The sequence below is a fragment of the Durio zibethinus genome, chromosome 12 (genome assembly GCF_047325235.1).
Source record: "Durio zibethinus cultivar Kanyao isolate XHJ-2024 chromosome 12, ASM4732523v1, whole genome shotgun sequence".
Taxonomy (NCBI): domain Eukaryota; kingdom Viridiplantae; phylum Streptophyta; class Magnoliopsida; order Malvales; family Malvaceae; genus Durio; species Durio zibethinus.
Window position 1 is genome coordinate 9,294,798 of NC_143173.1, and position 8,509 is coordinate 9,303,306.

General features: G+C 30.3%; 1 pseudogene across 2 annotated transcripts; it reads left to right on the forward strand.

Annotated features, from left to right (window-relative positions):
• The first annotated feature begins 394 nt into the window (after positions 1-394).
• On the forward strand, positions 395-2,727 carry LOC111296730 (transcription factor MYBC1 pseudogene; annotated as a pseudogene). Of its 2 annotated transcripts, none has more exons than XR_016325841.1 (2): positions 395-751; positions 875-2,727. The product of XR_016325841.1 is annotated as a transcription factor MYBC1 pseudogene, transcript variant X2 (transcript). The 2 variants fall into 2 exon arrangements; XR_016325840.1 differs by having other exon boundaries at positions 423-751; positions 872-2,727.
• The last annotated feature ends 5,782 nt before the right edge of the window (positions 2,728-8,509 follow it).

The following is an 8,509-nucleotide window of genomic DNA, read 5'->3' on the forward strand; positions in this document are numbered from 1 at the left end:
TTTATATATATAAATATAATATTTGATTATAATTATATAATTAAAAAAAACTTCTCACACTAATTTCTCTCTCCTCTATTCTAAACTCTTGTATTTGTAAAAGAAAAATAATAATATTCTTTCTGTTTCAATTTATTTGTTTTGTATTAATTTTTACAGAATTTAATTTTTTTTTAATTTTAATGTATTTGATATTAAATTTTAATTTTTTTATAAAATTAAAATTTTATAATTTTTAATATTAAAAGGTAAAAAAATCATAAAAAAATAATTTTAATATATAAAAAATAAAAACTTTAGATGTTTAGAAAAAAAAAAAGCACAATTTTAAAATATCTAAAAAAAAAGACAAAAATAATGAGATAGAGAAAGGAACAAGATCCCGTCAAGACATATGATCGGTAGTCCATACAAGTGATTTTGTGTCCGATTCAGCCTTTAATCGATAACCTGTCTTTGTGTGATGCAATGATTCGCTGCATATTGGCTCTATAATCTAAGATTGGGGTAACTTATTTATGCCAATTTTTTCCCAAAAAAAAAAAAAAAAAAAGAAAAACACAACCTAAATCCCGGAAAAAAAAAATCAGAAAGAGTAGCCATAATAAAAGCTGAAAAGAAGAGAACAGGATCCACCTCGAACCTCCCTCCACTCTAATCAATCCTTTCTCTCTTCTGATTCTGACCTCAAATCCAAACTCCAAAGGAAACCAAACCCAATCTTCCTCTTGGATTTCTTGTACTTCGTTTTGTGAGTATTGCTTGCTTTTCTTTAATTTTTAATTACTGTGTTTTTAGTCATATCCTAATTCCATACATAAATAAATAAATAAATTCTGAAATTTGATAATCTTTTTGTTTGTTACTGCAGCAGATTTAGGGGCTGTTGGTCCAAATTTAGGTTTGGATCTGTTTCTTTTTAATTGTAATTGTAATTATTATTTGTGAATAATAATGAGAGAGGAAGACTCAAATTGGTTTTCAAAATGGGAGGAGCAGCTTCCATCCCCGGAAGAGCTGATGCCTCTTTCCCAAACCCTAATTACCCCTGATCTTGCTCTCGCCTTCGATATTCGAAACCCAAACCACCACCACCACCACCACCACCACCAACAACAACAACAACAACAACAGCAGCAGCTTCCGCCACCGCCTCCTTTACATTCCTCAGCCGTGCAGCCTCCTTCTCAGCCCATTTCAGCTGAATTCGCCGCCGATTCCGGGGACTTGGGGTCTGGGGCAGCTGGAGATGAGCCGGCACGCACTCTCAAGCGGCCTCGCCTCGTGTGGACCCCACAGCTCCACAAGCGATTCGTTGACGCCGTGGCTCATTTGGGGATCAAGAACGCTGTCCCGAAGACCATAATGCAGTTGATGAGTGTTGATGGTTTGACCAGAGAAAACGTTGCTAGTCATTTACAGAAATATCGCCTTTATTTGAAGAGAATGCAAGGCTTATCTGGTGGGGGAGGTGGTGGTGGTGCCAACGGTGGAGCTGGCGCTGCTGGATTAGGTGGCACGGCTGATCCAGCGACTGACCACTTGTTTGCAAGCTCACCGGTTCCCCCTCATTTTCTTCATCCTGCTAGGGGTAATTCAGAGCATTTCTTGCCGTTTGTGCCAGTGCCCGCAGTGCAGCATCACCATCATCACCAGCAACAGCAGATGGTGGCAGCAGCAGTTGGACATCCGCATTTGCAGACTCAGTATCATAGGCAAATGGGGCATTTTGGGTCATCACCGAATGGTCAATTTGAGCATCCCTTCTTAGGTAGGCAGACCCAGCAGCCAATGCATAGGATGGGAGGGGCACCCGTGCATAATCAAGTTACAAGTAATTATTTGGAAGATTTGGAATCTGCCAATGGGAATGGTGGAAGGAAGGTTCTTACTTTATTTCCAACAGGGGATGATTGATTCAAAACTTGGGTAATCAATGAAACTCCATTTTCATCATTCAGCTCTTCTTCTTTATTTGATTAGTCCTTTTATTTGAGTTTCATCATGTAGAGTCTTTGTGGATGGTCATTTGACTTTTTGGCCTTTCTTTTAGTGATCTTGCGGGGGTTGTGGTAATTAGCCATGGACTTCGATTTTAATCTAAGTTTTCATCTTGAGCTGGTGGGTAGTGTACTTAATCTGGTGTTGCTTTTTACAACACTCTGTGAGTCATTAGAGTCGGTTGTGGTGTCAGTTCTTTTATAATTTTCAGTTCTGCAGACTTCCACACATGTAATTAAGTGTCAGTGGCAGTATGTTTTTCTCAGTCAGCTTCTGGTGACAGACAATGATGGAGACGTCACTCTAACCGAGAATAAGTTCCTAAGCTTATCAATGCTTGCAATTACTTTGGCCTGGTGTTATTGGGTTAATTTGGATTGCTTAGAGGTTGTGTTACCCAATGCTTATTTTGGGCATCGGCTTAGTTAACTTATATTTCGGAGTCTGCTTGCCTGGGAGGTCTTTCAGCCATCAAGGTGGTTTTGAGGCAACATGGCTAAATTTTGAGCTTGCAGGTGAAAAAATATATAAAGCACACAATCCCTAGTTGGTGTCTTTGTTACAATTGGTATTGAGGTTCCAAAATTGTCTTCTGTGTTAATCATTTCTTCTTTTTAGTTCAGGTTATGTAGAGGTAAATTGTACTCGTTGTACATTGTGTGACTCCATAGAAGACTTTGGACCTGATTTATGAAGGGTCTCTTTCAGAGATCTCTGACTTTTTTTTTTTTCTTTTCTTATTTTCTTACGTTAAGTTTATTTTAATCCCCATGAACATTAGCTGGATTTTCTGAAATTTCACGGCATCTGTAACTTTTGTGGTGTTGTTGAATGACAAATTCTGTAGTATGAAGTAGAACACTCAGCATTTCTGATCAAAGAATCATGTAAAATTCATAGGCATAGTGCTGAAAGATATGATCTTCTGTCTTCATTCTCGGTCATTTGTGGCTGAAATATTAAACTCCAACTATAAGAAGGCATTTGATGAAATCCTAATCAGAAGTTCTCTTTATTTGTAAAACAAACTAGGGTGTCAATGTTTGTAACATTGAGAGTGAGCAACATCTTTGTGGTTAGAGTACAGAAACCATTTTTATTGAGCTGTTTTATTAACTGTTTGATTGTTAAAACTTTTGGATCTTTTTCATGTTTAGACCAAACTATTCTCTCTTTTCCTTAAAATGATTGGATCTTTAATTTATCTTGTGGTTGAGCGACATTTGAAATTCTGACTGTAGGTTATTATCCATGCAAGTAGGTAGAGCATTAGAATACATCCCCTTTGTAATTATCTTTAAATTTTCAAAAATGGAGACTGATTTCCTCTGTAAACTCTAAGTTATTTAGAGTAGTGACCTAATCTATTGATCGCATCTAAAATTTAACCTTGCGATTGATCATGACTTGTCTACTTAATTTAGCCTCTGAGTGAATGGCAGCAGTAAATATAATTTGTTGTGTGCATTCTAATTGCTATTAATATGTGATCTTATGTATGTGTTTCCATTTAATTTCCCATAGTCATGTGATGTTCCTGTTCCTTAACTTTTTCCACTGCTGTTGTTGTTGTTGTTGTTACTTCTTCAATGAGGACCTAAGAGGTAATCATGGGAGTTCATATGTTCATCTTCGAATCCAAAATGATTTGAACTTTTTTCAACTTTGAGTCGAAGAATAAATACAATTGGAAAATACATGTAATAGAGAAGGGCTCTCATCTCAGTCAGTTTAGTGTTAAAATCAGAGTACTGATCCAATCCGTGAAAATAACCACATCTTTTATTATCACATGGTATTTACGTCGACCTTTTATTTCTGCTCATGTCAAACTTCTTGTGAAGTTTGCTTTAGCAGCCCACTGCTTAAAATTTTTTAAAGAGAAACTTAGTAGAGAATGTTGTTTAAGGTTGTATTGGGACTGGTTGTTCTTGCTGTACTTTGTATTTATTTTATGGGATCATTATCCAATTTATCAATATTATATATTATTATATACTTTATAAAGTAAAGACTCAGTTACATCACTGTAAAATTTTCACTCATCTTTCATCATTTGAATTCAAATTAAATTAATGACTAATTTAAACTAAAATAATATTTTTAATTTAAGCCGTTTTGATTCAAAAATAAAAATATGTAAAACTTACACTGATATAAGTGAATTTTTCTTTTACTTTATATTATTTACTAAATATATTTTCTTTTCATCAAATAATTTTTATGTACAACTTTGAACCTAAAATTAAGTTACAAATTTATGTACAGATATTTTCTTTATTCGAGGGTGGGAGGTTTGAATCTAACTCTATGAATTATTTCAAAAAAAAAAAAAAACCCGAAAAATAGAATCATGTATTTATCCTTAAGCCAAATGCTTGATAACCCCCCCCCCCCCCCCCCCCCCAAAAAAAAAAAAAAAAAAGAAGTTTTAATTTGACCTAACGCTTTAACAAATTCAAAAATCCTATTGCAAGAGAGCAATAAATGTTGTACTACTTTATTCTTCTCAAAAGATTGACACTCTCAATTGTAAGCGATTAAAATTAATATTGAAAAGTTAAAAACTAAGTTATAAAATGAAAATTGGTCGACAATTTAAGAAATTCAAGTAAAGTGATAATATTTTTATTTTCACAAAAGTTTGGTACCTTTCAAGTCACATTTATATAGATTCATATTAAATCATATTATAAGTAACTATATATTTTTTTAATAAATAAATCATTAAGTAAATGTAAACAAGCGATATTAAGTTACACAATGAAAAGCAGGGGCGGATGGAAAACTAAAACAATTTGAAGTAAAACTTTTTTCATAAATATCCATCAGATATTATTTCTGTCAATAAACTTAACAAATCTGTTGATAATTTTTTGTTGAATAATTGTTTACTTATATATATTAAAAAATATATTTAATATTACTAACAATGATACAATTATGTTTTTCTTTTCTAATTATTCAAACTCATCATGAACAATTATAATAATATAATATTTTATTTTATTTTATATTTTTTTATATGTTATAAATGAAAACCCAAAAAAAAATTCTGGATCCCGCAATCATGAGAAGTAACATTCTTTCTTCTCATAAATCTCATTTTAAGGTTTGAGCCAAAGATCTAAAGATGTTCTTTAATTAATTAATTAATTAATACTTGCCTTCTCCCTTCATGATTTTGACGTAAGAATCGTGAAATTCAATGTTGAGTAAACTGTTTAAACAAAATATATGTCTTTACTTTTTAACTTTTCGTTGTTCAAAAATCAACCAAAGCAAAATCTAATATAGAAAGTTAGGAAGAACAAATTTAAGTGATGGCAACAGCCAGAAAATAAAAAAAAAAAAAAAAATTTGACAGAATCACAAAATTGAGACTCCAAATGTTGCATTTCTTATGAAGTTACTACCACAAAAAAAAAAAAAAAAAAGAAATCAATAAATTGAATCAAATGAAAAAAAAATTTATTAAATCAACATATAATTAAATAAATTTAATAGAACATTAAATCAAATCTATTTGAATGACAATTCTCAAAATTTCAAAATCTCTTTTTTATCCCTAACCAAAATCTCGTTGGCATGTGCAATTTTCTTAAATAATAAATCATCTGATGTTCCTCGACTTGAAACTTAAATTAGATGTTTAGTCACATGGGCAAAGAGGTCAACCCCGCTCCCTCTTTTCTTTTTGTATTTATTGGATGCAAGGGGAAGTGCAAATAATTCAATATTAAACTCAACTATCTGACTTGATTTAATTAATCTCAAATTGATTTTATAATAATTAAGTTAATCGCTCAAAATATGAACAATCTAAAATACATCAACCTCCAATGCTTTTAATAACAAACCCACTCAAATACAGACGCTCTACACCTGAATAACTGCTCACCAAAATGGCAATAATATAGTTATCATAAATTCCTTATCATTCTTCAATTAATCCAACATTGAAAAATAAATTGAGGTGTTTTCCTGTTAATAAAATATCCTATACTAAAACTTTTCCCTCTCAGTCCAAGTGATTAAAAGGCCGTTAGAAAGTCATCTAGGCGAGGGTTTAATCCCCGCCATGTCCCCTCCCCCTTGTACGGGCACTAGCCCCTTTGAAACTAAAAAAAAAAAAAAAAATAAAAAATCCTGTACTAAATCTAAAAGATATTTTAGTAACCCAAAATCCAATAAATAATCGAAAATAAAGTGGAATTTTATGTTCCGAAATGGGACATGATCTCAACCAAATTTTAAGTCAAGTTTTTGGCTATAAAAAATTGTTACTATATTAAATGTTTGAACTTTGGAAGTCACAGCTGATCAACAATTGTGACAGGACCGGACTTTTGGGAGATTTAAGAAAAGAAAAAACACAGGGTGTCTGTCTTGATTCGGTTCACCAAAATCTTCTTTATCAAAAGCAAGTGGAAGACACCCTGGATCTCACTTGTTACATTAGTTTAAGGAAAGTTTGGGACAGAAAAAAAAAAAAAAAAAAAAAGGAAACCTTCACGCTAAAACATGGCAAATTGCTTTGTCTCCGATTGTCAAGGAAAATCAATGCAATCGTTATCATAGAGAAATTTAAGATCCATGAATCCAGAACATTGCTTTATATGCGGAGAGGGTTTTGATTCCTTTATGTTAACAGACCAAATTTAAGAAATATAATTGCCCTTGAAAATAAAATTTTCAGATTCATCTACATTTCTAATTGCTTCACATGCTTCTTCGCACCCATTTCCGTTGCCTTTTTAGTTATTTATCTCTCTTTTAATTCGGAGTAATCATTCTTTTGTTATTTTACTATGTATTTTACTAACAAGCGTCCTAAAGACTTTTGTTAAGTTCACTTATTGTTATGTTCATTCAATACGTTGAAAATTATTAAGTTCATACGGTACTCGTTAACAAAATCCTTTCTTTTTTTTTTTTTTTAATTTAAGTTCATGCAATCTAGGAATATTATTTAATATATAATTATATTGAAATATTTTGACATTATAAAAGATCATCTGTTAGTTCAAGAGCTGTAGTTGCATTTTAATAAAGAAGCCCACATTTACAAATTATGAGATATGTAATTAAGTTTGATTAGTTAACAGCTTGATATAGATTTCTTTTTAGGGTTACTATCATAAATGGTCCTCGAATTATAATAAAATATTTAATATAATATTTTAATTATAAAAATATTTAATGTGATATTTAAACTATAATTATATTAACTAATGTATTATTCAATCTTAACATATCTAGCTTCAAATGATGACATCTAATAAATAAATAATTATTTAAATACTACATTAGTTAATAAATTCATAGTTTATATATCATAATAGAGATTTTTAAAATTTAAGTATCATATTAAATATTTTATTATAATTTATGAGTTATTCATGACATAAACCATTTTCTTTAAATAATATTTTATATTTCTTATTTAGAATTATCTGATTATATTTGTTTTTTTTTTTTTTCATTATCTTTTGTTTAGAATTATTTGTTAAGAGTAATAATTATTTAAATGTTGTTATTATAAGTTAGATTTTGACAAACTTACATAAGACTAGTTGTTATTAGGTAATAAGTTTAATCAAATAAAAATCATTGTATAAGTTTAATCAAATAAAGATCCCAAATCTTTTTCACTCTCTTGCTTTTTTTTTTTTTATTTAATATGTAATACACATCACAAATTTTATTAAAAAAATTTTATTTTCACTTTCTTAGAATATGACAAATAACACTTGGTATGTGTATGCATACAGTTTCACCTTAATTCATGTTGGTCAGCTCAAAAGGGATGATAAAACTTCCTGAATATATATATATATATATTTTTTTTGCAATATGATGGAAAATTTTTTTTCAAGAACTGATAAGAGTTCACAGAATTCGCTTCTGTACTTGATATAAAAAACTGTCAAGTGCAACTCTTGTTTCGCAAGTATTTAAAAATTCTGAAAAATGTATGCTGAAATTGGCCCTTCCTCCTTGTACATTAGAGTTCACAAGTGTTTTCGTGTAATATGATGGATATGGTATAAAGAATTATATGAATAATCACAAACATCACAATTAATTAAATATGTCCAAGATTATGAACACATTTATTATATGCATTATATGATACAATTAATATATTTATTAAACAAAATGAATTAAGTTTTACACGACACAATTTAAAATGATTAACATTATTATTGATCTATTTGGTTTTTTAAAGAATAACCTATTTAAACAAAAATTAGTTTTTATTAGAAATAATTCACTTTAATATATGTAAAAAGAAAATCATAATTTCATTATTCAATTTAAAACTAGAATAAATATCACTTTAGGTTCCATTTGGCGACCAAAAATTGGCTTCTTGAAGGAAAATTTTATGTGGAAGACATTTTTCAGAAAATCAAATAATGTTTGTTCTTTGGATGACATTGGTGAAAGTATTTTTGTTATTTGGATCACTTTAAGGATAATATTTTCTACCATGGTTAATCTT